Source organism: Ambystoma mexicanum, chromosome 1p (genome assembly GCF_040938575.1).
Source record: "Ambystoma mexicanum isolate Mex_15411 chromosome 1p, UKY_AmexF1_1, whole genome shotgun sequence".
Lineage (NCBI taxonomy): Eukaryota > Metazoa > Chordata > Amphibia > Caudata > Ambystomatidae > Ambystoma > Ambystoma mexicanum.
The window spans coordinates 234,353,470-234,368,937 of NC_090921.1; the positions used below are offsets into that span (position 1 = coordinate 234,353,470).

General features: G+C 43.2%; 1 non-coding gene across 1 annotated transcript; it reads left to right on the top strand.

The window, feature by feature from the left end:
* The first annotated feature begins 10,980 nt into the window (after positions 1-10,980).
* Positions 10,981-11,062, top strand: TRNAS-AGA (transfer RNA serine (anticodon AGA)). Its single transcript has one exon. It is a non-coding gene; the product is annotated as a tRNA-Ser (tRNA).
* Positions 11,063-15,468: the final 4,406 nt, after the last annotated feature.

The following is a 15,468-nucleotide window of genomic DNA, read 5'->3' on the forward strand; positions in this document are numbered from 1 at the left end:
GGTCTGTTTTTTTTCTATATTGCACTTCAACCCTATGAGATATGTACAAATACAAATATAAAAAAATCATTGTAATGCAACAATCGAAGGATCGTCTTACACTTGAATGTTTTGCTTTGGGCCTTCAATGGCTACTTTTGTTTTCTGACTGTCACAAGTTTTCATGAATCAAAACCAGCCCATCCGGACGAGTGAGTGACAGGCCAACATGCTCATATAAGGCATCAGGGCGCCTGCTTCTGTTACTGAAATAAGAGGGCCCATGATGAGAGGGAGCCACAAAGACACAGAGAAGAGACAGCTCCAGAGAAAAGACAGCCAATGCCGCGCGACCAGCACAAGAGGATGCTGAGATGTACAGGTTCTTATGCAGACACTGGAGTAAGCAGCCTCACTAAGAGGGACATGGCGAAGGCAGCGGCTCCAAAAATAACTTTCCTGAATGAACTTCTTCAATGTTTTTTAGACAGCTGTGTTCCTCTGTACTCACATTACGAAAGTGCAGAGCTTTCGGTCAATATCGTTTTTGTTTTTTCAAAAAGAATTCCGTGATATACTTCCAGCTTACTTGTACAGCAACTCTTCCTTTGGCGCTGTATCTGAAATGGACGGAGGTGAGTTGAAACACTACGTACAAAGAGTTGCGCATGTGGCGCTGTGGCTTAGATGGTTAAAGCGCCTGTCTAGTAAACAGGAGATCCTGAGTTCGAATCTCAGCAGTGCCTGCTTCTTTTAAAGCACTTTTTCGAACACGTTGAAGAAAGGGCTTTTTCCAACTAAGCATGAAGGTGCTGGACAGGGACTCATTGCTCCTTTTAGTTAAATGCTTTAATTAAGAGTTGTATTTGATCATAAAAAAGGTTCTGGGGGAGCAGTTTCTAGGAGGAAACTTTAGAAACCTCTGCCCCATATAAAATCACCTAATTTTTAATTGACTCAATTTTTAGTAGCTGAACTATCAATAACTGTAACTAAGATCCTCAGGCCGACACACACGTTTGGAAGCCAGTAACATTTTTTGTATGGTGAGCATTTTTAACAAAGAAAATGTGTTCACTATCCAGAAGCCATGGTGTGAGTCTTACAATACCACACTAAAGGCTAGTAAGAGGCTAACTGAATCACTTCTTTGTCAGATAAGGTACAATGAGAGTAAATGATTTCCCGAGGATCACACACTTTGGTTAAATGGTGATGCCAGGATTTAACTCCAGTCTTCACTTTATGCACTTTACCATATACCTTCTCAACTCAAGTTGATGGAGGTCACTTTTTAAAGGGATCCTACAACACCTCCTCTGGGTTTTACAACTGAAGTATGGTGATTGAAAGACACAGAAGAACAAGCACATGCATGCTATGATCACCTGATTGTAGCCATTATTTTACACAGCAAGGCACCTGTTTAGCTGTGTCCCATTTGTTATCCTCCATCATTCAGACTTTGTTAGGTACATCCTACTAACAATAGTCACTCCCGAATAACCTACTCACTGCTTTACCTGCAGCCATCTAGCTGAAATCACTTTTATTTCAAATCCTCTGATAAAATATAAATGGCCAACATGTATTGAACAGAGAGAGGCTCACAGTATTGTGGGATCGCTATTGAATTGCGCGCGCTATTTACCGCTCAAGAGTCCTAGATAAAAAGGTTGGCAGCAAGTTATATCCTGCCCTGAAGCTTCCCACAAAACTTGTTTCCAGTAAACAGAAAATATATCGTGGTTCAGGTGGATATCTTGCGCTCAAACCATACACTTTTGCTTTAGTAACAAAAATTATTATTTTACAAGTCCAACCTCCTTATCCATATATTCTTTCCAAGTCAATCAAAGAGTCAATTGACATAATGTATCTAAAAAATGAGTGGTTTTAATTCTTCATGCAAACACACAGCCGACACGTGTTTCGACCTCAGCTCATATATGCTTCCTATATCTTTTAGATTTTAGTTCTCAATGCCCGGCGGTTTCTTTTGAGCATTTATTTCAATCCTCCCGTAATCTTATAATTGTTATGAGCTCCGAAGTTCAAGAAATACCATTTAGTGGGCTGAATCCCAGGCTCCAATCTTGAAAAACACTCCAAAGGGCCCTTTGTATTACGGGAACTTACAATACTCACCTAATTTCTGACCCAATACAACCATTCCTACAGGATTGAAATAAATGCTCAAAAGAAATCGCCGGGCATTGAGAACTAAAATCTAAAAGATATAGGAAGCATATATGGGCCTTGAGAACGACCTGAGGTCGAAACACGTGTCGGCTGTGTGTTTACATGAAGAATTAAAACCACTCATTTTTGAGATACATTATGTCAATTGACTCTTTGATTGACTTGGAAAGAATCTATGGATAAGGATGTTGGACTTGTAAAATAATAATTTCTGTTACTAAAGCAAAAGTGTATGGTTGGAGCGCAAGAGATCCACCTGAACCACAATATAATTTCATGTATTGAACAGAGCCTGTGTCACTCAGTTTCTCTGTTTCTTTCTATTTGCTGGAAAGGCAAATCAAAATAAATAAGTACATAAGTGAATAAAAACAGGAATAGAGCTTCACCAGCCTTAGCTCAGAACTTTGTCTTTGAACTCTGGCTGGGAACAGCTCACCCTGCTCCCACAAAGCACATGTGCCAGCAGGCCACTGTTCACTTTGCCTGCCACAAGAAAGGATCCTGAGAGAAAAAGGTGCTTGCGTGCTCTTAAACATTGTACATGTCATGAGAATTGGTATAGCAGAATAAAGTCTGATAGCACACAGACCATTTTCATTTAATTAATTACAATTACACATAGGCCCATCCCAATGTATACAGCTTTTTAATCGAGTGTCAGGTGAAGAGTTATAAAATGTACAAGGAATTCTTACGTTTTATTTCAGCACTTGGTTTAGTAGACTCCTGGCGTCTGCTGATCTTGAGTATATGCTACATTCTACACTACATGAAACCCATTCTTGTATTGATTTTCTATGCATGTCCACGTCTCAGTCTAGTATGATAGTTGAATCTTCGATTGATAGTGCTGTTATATCGAACCATGCTCCAGTAATTACCATTTTTGATACTGACAACACAGAAAACGGCTCTACTAGATGGAGATTTAAAAACATTTGAGTAAATTACAGAAAATTTGAGGATTCTTTCGATACCTTTCATCAGCAATTATTTGAAATTATTAAGGACTCTGAGACTCTGACTCTTCTCCTGTCAACAACTGGGATGCATATGAAGCAGCATTGAGAGAACATATTTTTCTCCTATTTAGCCAAAAAGAAAAAAAGAAAGAGTTATATACTGTATTTAGTAAACTAAATAAGCTTGAATAAAATACAGTGAAAAGCCTGATGATAGTATTTTTTAAAATATTTTATCCTTACGTATTAATATTACAAATTAATTATCCAAACAAGCTTGCAGTGTTATACTTAAACACAAATCCCAAACATATCGAACGTCTAATAAAGCTAGAAGGGGTCTTGCTTCGTATCTAAAAATTTAAAAGGAATGGTCTAGGATATCTGGTATTAAGAATGACTCTGGGCGTATGATTTCCTCAGATAAGGATATATTAGACATCTTCAATAAATAGTATCAGAAACTGTTTGCATCAGAGCATACAGAAAGGTGAGTTGACGTCACATGTTGTTTTGTGCAAATGAATAGAAATTCGAACCCTCATATGGATTTAAGTTCCCTAGATACTCCCCTGCATATTGAAGACATACGTAAAGTCATTAAAGATTTAAATAAGGGTAAAGTTCCTGGTTCTGATGGACAGACAATGTATTGGTTTGCACATTTTGCTTCTAGTTCAGCCCCAAAATCAGTTAAGCTGTTCAATTACTTCTATAGTATAGGAACACTTATGTGAAACACCTGTGTATAGGCGCGTTATAAATGCTATATCATATCATATCATATCATAACATTCTTAAGGTCTTTTACTGAAGCCCTTTTGATACTTTTTCCAAAGCCTGGCAAAGATAATGAACTCACTAAGAATTAAAGACCAATTTAATTGATTAAATCTGATTGTAAATCTTCACCAAAATATTAGCAAAACACAATAGACTTTTTTATGTCTAAATTAATTCAATCAGATGAAGTAGGTTTTGTTATAGGGCAGGTCCAACCTTGAAATTCACAACCTGTTTCGTGCTCTTCGTAGTCGGAGACATATTTATGAGCCATGCAGCGGCTGGTAGGAGCAGCAGAAGGCGCAGGAGTGCTCCGCTCCCATGCCCAGCCTCGGAGAGATAAAGGAATCCAGTGGCTGCCTGCCTGCACAGCACAGCACACGGTACGCAGGCCGCACATCTGTTAAAAGGAAGGCTCAATTCTTTTTTAATTACTGTTACTTTGTTTGCAACAGAATAGAATCGGTAAACCGCTGCAAACGAAGTAACGGTAATGAAATACGAATGCCACTGCTCACCGCATTTTTACAGGTATACCATTTCATGCTTACCCGAAGATGGAGGGAGTTAGCAGCGCTTGCCAACCAGCTATGCTACTTACACCACGATTCGGTTAAAGAAAATGGCTACCTTGCAGAAAAACCATCTATTACAGACCCAATGAAATCACAGTGACTTCACTAGTAGACTGCAGACTAAACCAACACCAACAAATCAGGCCATGGACCTTTTCAGAACGAAATGTAACTATTACACTGCTTTTTATTTTTAATAAAAAATGCATATAAATATGTGACATAACTTAAAAGGTTTTGTAAATGTTTTTAAAATCATCAATCAAGCCAAATTACTTTTAAAAACATGAACAAATAACAGCCGGCATTTTCGAAGGAAAATAGCTGACAAATTCACCACATAGTAGAAAATCAGCTAAAGAGTGCGAAAAGCGGTGTGGTTGGAGGGAAAATGGGTGGGAATGGCGGGCAAATTCTATAGATTTCACTTAGCAATGGTCGTTAAATGGGTGGGACATACAGCCAAACTACATATATCCATCTTCATATGTTAACCTGCATTGAATGCATTACAAACCTGCATTTAAAGTCCCTATTCAAGTTCTCATGTTAACGCTCTTATTTTAATGACAATAGTTTAGGCTTTATAAGTAGCGCTTTCAGTGCCACCCAATAGCCAAAACAAATGAAGCATTTGTCCGTTAAGTTCTTCATTGAGTAACTCCACCCACTCTAGGCTCTGCCTCCATGACCCGCCAACCTGGGCCCTGTTAGAGGATTTGTCCCTTACGAGAGACGGAAGGACGACAGGACACATCTGCTTCTTTCACCATTTATTTAATTAATTGCTCTCACTTCCCTTGGTGGGCTTCTCCTCTTCCTCCTCCCGCCTCACACTTAACTTAACCCTTTGCAGTCCTCCTTCTCCCTCGTAACAACTCCCCCTCACATATCTCCTTATATTCAAATTACACTTCTTCGATGAGTCTGCATGCTCTCTTGATGAGTCATTGGGTGCGGCCCTAAGCTGGGTATCCTTCCCTACTCCCTCTGAGGTTGGAGGATGTCACTCTGCCTCTTCGATCATTCCTCAGGGTATGTTTGTCCCTTGCCCAATGTTATCCTCTGGCTTGAAATGTCTATAAAGAATGATACACTCCTTGTGATGGCCTTCTGTGCGATGGCGACCGTCATCATTGTCCCTTTTATTTCTGTCAAACCGTGTGTCCCTTCTCTTCTGCATGCATTGTTTCACTAGCACTTCTTCTCCTTCTTCGAAGTTTTTCTCCTTTGCTCCCTGGGTCTGGTCTGTCCTTTCTTTGGCTGCTTCCTTTGCCGCAGCATCCCGTTCTCTGATCTCGTCTTCTAGTGTTGCTCGGTCTTCCAGGCTCATCCGAGTCTTGATGGCCCCCTTGGGTAGACGTGTCTTGATGTGGTAGGTCCTCGGGTGGCACTCTGGTCACAGAATGTGGTGTGTTTCGGTAGTGGCGGAGCATGCAGCGGTGGGCCTATTGGATTGGTATCTCCTCGATGGCTGCCCTTTATATCGTTCCTTTGATTGATTGCATGAACCGCTGTGCTATCCCGTTGGCCTGCGGCCATCACGGTGTTATCCGCTGGCGGTTAAATCCTAGGTGTCTTGCGAATCTCTGGAATTCGTGGCTGTTACACAGCGATCCATTGTCTGTCTTTACTGTGGTGGGGATGCCCCATTCGCTGAATACTTCGTCCAGGATACCGACCAGTTGGGTGAAGGCTGTGGACTGGGATTGTTTAATGATGGGGAACCTGGAGAATTCGTCTATGATCACCAGCAGGTGGCCCCCCTCTTCGAGTGGCCCATAGAAGTCCATTGCGACCGCTTTCCACACCTCTTTGGGGATGCTTGTCGTCTGTAGGGGGAGTGGCGGATGACTCATGGCGGTGCATTGACATGGAAGGCAGCTCCTTACCATCTCTTCTACCATGTATTTAGATCTTTTCTGTTAACTCGTTCGCGTTGGGGCGACAGCCTTTTGTAGTCCTTCCATTTGTTTGCAATTGTGAGCATCCTAGCCCACCTAGTCGACGGATCTGCCTGTGTTGCTATGTCTTCAATGGTGAGTGTGGGTGGTAGAGCCTGCTCCGTGAAGTAACACAGGTAATCTGCATCTCTCCCTCGTGGCGACTCCCTATGATTTGTCGGGGGCCTCGAGATGTAGTCGGCCGGCTTGTTGTCTCCTGCCGGTCGGTGACCGATGCAGTAGTCATACACTTGGAGGCGGATACCCCACCTCTCTATTCGGGGGCTAATTCTGTCCTTGGCTTCCCGGATAATGATGGAAGGGCCTGGTGGTCCGTCACGGGCATGAACATTTTTCCTACTGCAAAGTGCTGGAAATACTGGCATGCCCACCCCGCTGCTAAGCTTTTATTCACCGCCTGCGAGTATGCGCACTCTGTGGGGATAACTGCTTAATTAGGCTACGACGCATCTCGCTGGAGCGTCTGGCTTCTCCCGTTGCACTAGGATGGCCCATAGGCCTACCCGGCTGGCGTCTATGACGAGCTTGGTGTGCCAGCTTGGGTTAAAGTATGCTAGGTGTTTTGCGCTAGCCAGCTCCCTTTTGATTGCATCAACTTCCCTCTAGCAATCTCCTGACCACCTAAAAGGTTTGTCCTTTCTCAGAAGTCGCTGCAGCAGCTCGGCTGTAATGGTGTACCTTTCCAGATAGTGGGCGCAGTATCCTGCCATTCCCAGGAAAGATCTAAATTCCCCAATGTTGATAGGTTCATTGAGCTTGTTGATCGCCCGTACCTTGTCGGGCTTCATCCCTTCCCCGGAGAACATATGTCCATAGAACCTAAGTTTGTCTCTGCTGATGTTGCGTTTCTCATAGTTCAACATGAGTCCTGCTGTCCTCAGTATTTCACGAACTTCCAGGAGAGCTTTGCATGCTCCTCTTGCATGGTAATGTAAACCAGGATGTTGTCTGAGTAGTTGAATGCTCTCCAGACTGGGAGGAGTAGGTGCCTGATAGTTCCTTCAAAGATCTCCGCGGCGGAGGAGATACCAAAATGTAGCCTTTTGTACCAAACGAGGCCGTCATGCGATGCGAATGTCGTTATCCCTCTGCAATCGAGGTGCAGCTCGAGCTGGTGGTACCCCTGATTGATTTCAAGTTTTGAGAATTTTGTGGCACAGTTCAGACTGACAATCATGTCTTCAATTCTGGGCCCTGGGTGCCACTCCTTCTCTATGGCGGTGTTGGCTACACTCATGTCAACATAGAGGCGTAGTTTTTTTGCCCTCCTTTGGCACCACTACCAGTGGTGAGATCCACGGGGTGGCCCCTGTCGCTCCTTCAATGATGTCATTGTCCAGGACCTGCTGCAGTTCCTGCGACACGGCCGCTTGTAAATGGAAGCCCACTCTGCGCGGGTGTTGTGGGACGGGCTTGATCTGGCTGTTGATGTGGAGGATGATCACTGTTCCTTTCAGTTTGCCCAGCCTTTGAAACAGTTTGTGAAACATTCCTTTGATCTGTTCCTTGGTGAGCGGGCACCCCGCTAGGTGGCAGATTGACCCACGGCTTGGCTGGCTGCCTGTGCACATCACCATGTCTCGTTCGTTGAAGTGGATGTCGATCAGGCCAAGCGCTTCTGCGGTACGGTAGCTGAGGAGACATTTACCTTGGACAGGGCAGCGCAGCACAAGGATGATGGCGTTGATCCTTTTCCCTTTGAATAAGAATGATTTCTCAAATTGTCTGATTGACTGTGGTGGTATGCTGGCTCCCCATTGAAAGATTCTTGCTTTGGACTGCAACAACTTTTACGAGTTCCCTGTAAGTCTAAAATCTTCTTCCCCCATGATGTTGACGGTCACTCCGGTATCGATGAGGAATGTGTGCATGACTGTGTCCATCGTTAGCCTCACCTTCGGAGCATCACTGCCTTTATGTGTTCCCTGGATGAAGTTCACAAACTCGTTTGGGACTTCTGGGTCTAGGAGGAGAACTCGTCCCAGTTGGTATATTGATCCTCGGGGTGGCCATGTGTTTCTTCATAGTATTCCAGTTGAAATAATGTCTCATTCACGGAGGCTTCACTGTATTCTCCGCTGTGTACCATTGACCTTATCATCCGCCTCGATGGTTGCAGGTAGGACTTGCACTGTCTGCACTGTGGGAACAGTTGAGCTGGTCTGTATGGCATCCTCCAGCTCAGTCGTGTCGCCTGTGGCTGGCACGTCGGCGAGAACGGTCTCCCTTACCGGCACACTATCTGGAAGTGATCTTCTCTGTCACATCTGGAACACCTCTGAGTCATCGCCGGGCATGGCCCTGTGTATTGGAACAGTTAGCCAAAACGATAACACTACCGCTAGAGCCGTGTTCCTGTTCTCGGTTGGGTTTATGCCTCTCTCTGCTGCGTTTTCGGCAGAGTCTGGTGGCCTGTGGTGTTTCTCTCCCCTTCTCTGCCTCCGGTGAATGCCACAACCGTCACTTCTCAGTCCATTTTCTTTTTTGGCGTCTCAATGGCAGAGGCCTGTATTTCCTCTCTCTCATGCATCCTCGCCATATCTACCACCTCGTTAATCGATAGGGGTTTTTTCAGGAGTTGTTTCCGGAGTACGGATGACAGACAACCTTCTATGACATGGAGTCGGATCACGTCTTCATCCGAGAAAGCAGAAAATTGGCAGTGGACGAGTTTCTGTCGGAGTCGCGTTACAAACTCCTCCACCGTTTTGTGGGAGGCCCGACAGCAATGGTTGAACACATATCGCTCATAGTACCTGTTCAAATGTATAATGAGCTTCCTGTCCAATGCGGTGACAAGTGTCTTGTACGTGTTTCTGTCTCCTGGCGGCATGGCCTTGATGATGCCGTTTATCTCTGCCCAGCCAGTTTCGTGAAAATGTCTTTGAGTACTGGAGACTTTTCTTCCCCCACTGCCTTGATGAAACCGGCAAAGTCATCGACCCATATTGTCTATCTGGGCCCTCTTTCTGCTTGTGATAAGAGGCTGAATGGTGCTGGTTTCCATAGGAATGCTAAGCTGCTTGCGGTGCGCATGGGTGCGTCTTGTCCATCTGCTTGGTCCACCATGTTCTTTGCGTCTCAAGCCCGTAGGATGGGCACCTTCTGGCTGTGTTCCATTTGGGACTTAGTTGTGCCCAGGGAGCCTGGACAGAGTGGAGTAGGACCCCAGCGCAGGACCAGGCGTGGTTGTCATAGCTGGGGTGGGTGTTTACTCACAACATGCCTTGTGAGCCATACAACAGTGTATGACTAGTTTTCATTTGTTTCCTTTCCCCTTACAGGTGCCTAGTGTTGATGGGGTCTTGTCCCTCAGTTATCGGTGCTAGGACTGGCAGCCCTGCCAGTTCGTCTTTTTAAAAAAATATTAATGGCTGCTCTGGGGGCAGCGTGCTGCTACAGGTGCCAGTGTCCCTGTTGTATTGTTTTTTTTTCTTTTCTCCCCGGCCTTGCTTGTTTCTGGGGGCGGGGCTTGTCGCTGTTGCTTGGGCCTGAGGGGGCGGGGCTTGTCATTGTGTTGCTAATGCTGCCAGCTTCCCAAAGTTATGCTGCGTGATCTCCTGCATGCGTGTGAACTCGCTCACCATGAGGGTACTGCGGACGGCGCTGCTTCTCTTCTCGGTTCTCTTTCCTCCGTCGTGGGTGCCGCAGGGAGGGCTGGAGGCTGCAAGGCCAGCCCTGCGGACCAAAGGACACCGGGTGGCGGTGTGGTACGTGAAGCTCACACAGAAAGGACAGTGTAGTGCTGGTTCAAGGAGAACGAGGTTTGTGACTTGCGAGAACGAGGTTAGTGACTCGCTTTATCCTGGCCGCCAATTGTTAGAAGGATTTGTCCCTTAGGAGCGACGGAAGGATGACATGACACGTCTGCTTCTTTCACCATTTATTTCATTAATTGCTCTCACTTCCCTTGGCGGGCTCCTCCTCTTCCTCCTCCGGCCTCAGACTTAATTTAACCCTTTGAGGTCCTCCAACTCCCTCGTAACAGGACCCTATGTTCTTTTTTGACCACAGGGCCCTTTGCCTTAAATCTGCCACCGACTCAGCCTCTGTATCACAACCTCACTAACAGGTCAAAACTGTCAGCAAGATAAAGAACGATATGTGTGTAACATTAGAGCACGAGCAGGCAGCCATCCAACTCTACTTCTGTCTCCGTCTTGTGTGTGCTAATCCACCTTCATTGTGGGTGGCCATATCAACAGCATTAGTCGTGTACATATACAGCAGGAGCATATTTCCCATTCCCTGTCAAGGGCAAGTCTCTTGACCAGATTCCGGGAAAAGAAGGAGTGACCTTGGTATGGGTAACAGTGATAGCCCTGAGAATGTGCTCCTGTAACATTGTCTGACAATGCTAGAATGTCTCCATCGTTGATGAAAACCATGAGTGAATCATAGTTATGTTGATAATATCATGACTGTGTGAAGTGCCTAACTCAATGCCCAACTGTTCAAAATGGTCTGACCTTGCACACACTGTCATATGCACATTCAGGTGATCACAGTCAAGTAGTCGTGGCCGAGCGGTTAAGGCGATAGACTAGAAATCTATTGGGGTTTCCCCGCGCAGGTTCGAATCCTGCCGACTACGGGTCTGTTTTTTTTCTATATTGCACTTCAACCCTATGAGATATGTACAAATCCAAATATAAAAAAATCATTGTAATGCAACAATCGAAGGATCGTCTTACACTTGAATGTTTTGCTTTGGGCCTTCAATGGCTACTTTTGTTTTCTGACTGTCACAAGTTTTCATGAATCAAAACCAGCCCATCCGGACGAGTGAGTGACAGGCCAACATGCTCATATAAGGCATCAGGGCGCCTGCTTCTGTTACTGAAATAAGAGGGCCCATGATGAGAGGGAGCCACAAAGACACAGAGAAGAGACAGCTCCAGAGAAAAGACAGCCAATGCCGCGCGACCAGCACAAGAGGATGCTGAGATGTACAGGTTCTTATGCAGACACTGGAGTAAGCAGCCTCACTAAGAGGGACATGGCGAAGGCAGCGGCTCCAAAAATAACTTTCCTGAATGAACTTCTTCAATGTTTTTTAGACAGCTGTGTTCCTCTGTACTCACATTACGAAAGTGCAGAGCTTTCGGTCAATATCGTTTTTGTTTTTTCAAAAAGAATTCCGTGATATACTTCCAGCTTACTTGTACAGCAACTCTTCCTTTGGCGCTGTATCTGAAATGGACGGAGGTGAGTTGAAACACTACGTACAAAGAGTTGCGCATGTGGCGCTGTGGCTTAGATGGTTAAAGCGCCTGTCTAGTAAACAGGAGATCCTGAGTTCGAATCTCAGCCGTGCCTGCTTCTTTTAAAGCACTTTTTCGAACACGTTGAAGAAAGGGCTTTTTCCAACTAAGCATGAAGGTGCTGGACAGGGACTCATTGCTCCTTTTAGTTAAATGCTTTAATTAAGAGTTGTATTTGATCATAAAAAAGGTTCTGGGGGAGCAGTTTCTAGGAGGAAACTTTAGAAACCTCTGCCCCATATAAAATCACCTAATTTTTAATTGACTCAATTTTTAGTAGCTGAACTATCAATAACTGTAACTAAGATCCTCAGGCCGACACACACGTTTGGAAGCCAGTAACATTTTTTGTATGGTGAGCATTTTTAACAAAGAAAATGTGTTCACTATCCAGAAGCCATGGTGTGAGTCTTACAATACCACACTAAAGGCTAGTAAGAGGCTAACTGAATCACTTCTTTTTCAGATAAGGTACAATGAGAGTAAATGATTTCCCGAGGATCACACACTTTGGTTAAATGGTGATGCCAGGATTTGACTCCAGTCTTCACTTTATGCACTTTACCATATACCTTCTCAACTCAAGTTGATGGAGGTCACTTTTTAAAGGGATCCTACAACACCTCCTCTGGGTTTTACAACTGAAGTATGGTGATTGAAAGACACAGAAGAACAAGCACATGCATGCTATGATCACCTGATTGTAGCCATTATTTTACACAGCAAGGCACCTGTTTAGCTGTGTCCCATTTGTTATCCTCCATCATTCAGACTTTGTTAGGTACATCCTACTAACAATAGTCACTCCCGAATAACCTACTCACTGCTTTACCTGCAGCCATCTAGCTGAAATCACTTTTATTTCAAATCCTCTGATAAAATATAAATGGCCAACATGTATTGAACAGAGAGAGGCTCACAGTATTGTGGGATCGCTATTGAATTGCGCGCGCTATTTACCGCTCAAGAGTCCTAGATAAAAAGGTTGGCAGCAAGTTATATCCTGCCCTGAAGCTTCCCACAAAACTTGTTTCCAGTAAACAGAAAATATATCGTGGTTCAGGTGGATATCTTGCGCTCAAACCATACACTTTTGCTTTAGTAACAAAAATTATTATTTTACAAGTCCAACCTCCTTATCCATATATTCTTTCCAAGTCAATCAAAGAGTCAATTGACATAATGTATCTAAAAAATGAGTGGTTTTAATTCTTCATGCAAACACACAGCCGACACGTGTTTCGACCTCAGCTCATATATGCTTCCTATATCTTTTAGATTTTAGTTCTCAATGCCCGGCGGTTTCTTTTGAGCATTTATTTCAATCCTCCCGTAATCTTATAATTGTTATGAGCTCCGAAGTTCAAGAAATACCATTTAGTGGGCTGAATCCCAGGCTCCAATCTTGAAAAACACTCCAAAGGGCCCTTTGTATTACGGGAACTTACAATACTCACCTAATTTCTGACCCAATACAACCATTCCTACAGGATTGAAATAAATGCTCAAAAGAAATCGCCGGGCATTGAGAACTAAAATCTAAAAGATATAGGAAGCATATATGGGCCTTGAGAACGACCTGAGGTCGAAACACGTGTCGGCTGTGTGTTTACATGAAGAATTAAAACCACTCATTTTTGAGATACATTATGTCAATTGACTCTTTGATTGACTTGGAAAGAATCTATGGATAAGGATGTTGGACTTGTAAAATAATAATTTCTGTTACTAAAGCAAAAGTGTATGGTTGGAGCGCAAGAGATCCACCTGAACCACAATATAATTTCATGTATTGAACAGAGCCTGTGTCACTCAGTTTCTCTGTTTCTTTCTATTTGCTGGAAAGGCAAATCAAAATAAATAAGTACATAAGTGAATAAAAACAGGAATAGAGCTTCACCAGCCTTAGCTCAGAACTTTGTCTTTGAACTCTGGCTGGGAACAGCTCACCCTGCTCCCACAAAGCACATGTGCCAGCAGGCCACTGTTCACTTTGCCTGCCACAAGAAAGGATCCTGAGAGAAAAAGGTGCTTGCGTGCTCTTAAACATTGTACATGTCATGAGAATTGGTATAGCAGAATAAAGTCTGATAGCACACAGACCATTTTCATTTAATTAATTACAATTACACATAGGCCCATCCCAATGTATACAGCTTTTTAATCGAGTGTCAGGTGAAGAGTTATAAAATGTACAAGGAATTCTTACGTTTTATTTCAGCACTTGGTTTAGTAGACTCCTGGCGTCTGCTGATCTTGAGTATATGCTACATTCTACACTACATGAAACCCATTCTTGTATTGATTTTCTATGCATGTCCACGTCTCAGTCTAGTATGATAGTTGAATCTTCGATTGATAGTGCTGTTATATCGAACCATGCTCCAGTAATTACCATTTTTGATACTGACAACACAGAAAACGGCTCTACTAGATGGAGATTTAAAAACATTTGAGTAAATTACAGAAAATTTGAGGATTCTTTCGATACCTTTCATCAGCAATTATTTGAAATTATTAAGGACTCTGAGACTCTGACTCTTCTCCTGTCAACAACTGGGATGCATATGAAGCAGCATTGAGAGAACATATTTTTCTCCTATTTAGCCAAAAAGAAAAAAAGAAAGAGTTATATACTGTATTTAGTAAACTAAATAAGCTTGAATAAAATACAGTGAAAAGCCTGATGATAGTATTTTTTTAAATATTTTATCCTTACGTATTAATATTACAAATTAATTATCCAAACAAGCTTGCAGTGTTATACTTAAACACAAATCCCAAACATATCGAACGTCTAATAAAGCTAGAAGGGGTCTTGCTTCGTATCTAAAAATTTAAAAGGAATGGTCTAGGATATCTGGTATTAAGAATGACTCTGGGCGTATGATTTCCTCAGATAAGGGTATATTAGACATCTTCAATAAATAGTATCAGAAACTGTTTGCATCAGAGCATACAGAAAGGTGAGTTGACGTCACATGTTGTTTTGTGCAAATGAATAGAAATTCGAACCCTCATATGGATTTAAGTTCCCTAGATACTCCCCTGCATATTGAAGACATACGTAAAGTCATTAAAGATTTAAATAAGGGTAAAGTTCCTGGTTCTGATGGACAGACAATGTATTGGTTTGCACATTTTGCTTCTAGTTCAGCCCCAAAATCAGTTAAGCTGTTCAATTACTTCTATAGTATAGGAACACTTATGTGAAACACCTGTGTATAGGCGCGTTATAAATGCTATATCATATCATATCATATCATAACATTCTTAAGGTCTTTTACTGAAGCCCTTTTGATACTTTTTCCAAAGCCTGGCAAAGATAATGAACTCACTAAGAATTAAAGACCAATTTAATTGATTAAATCTGATTGTAAATCTTCACCAAAATATTAGCAAAACACAATAGACTTTTTTATGTCTAAATTAATTCAATCAGATGAAGTAGGTTTTGTTATAGGGCAGGTCCAACCTTGAAATTCACAACCTGTTTCGTGCTCTTCGTAGTCGGAGACATATTTATGAGCCATGCAGCGGCTGGTAGGAGCAGCAGAAGGCGCAGGAGTGCTCCGCTCCCATGCCCAGCCTCGGAGAGATAAAGGAATCCAGTGGCTGCCTGCCTGCACAGCACAGCACACGGTACGCAGGCCGCACATCTGTTAAAAGGAAGGCTCAATTCTTTTTTTTATTACTGTTACTTTGTTTGCAACAGAATAGAATCGGTAAACCGCTG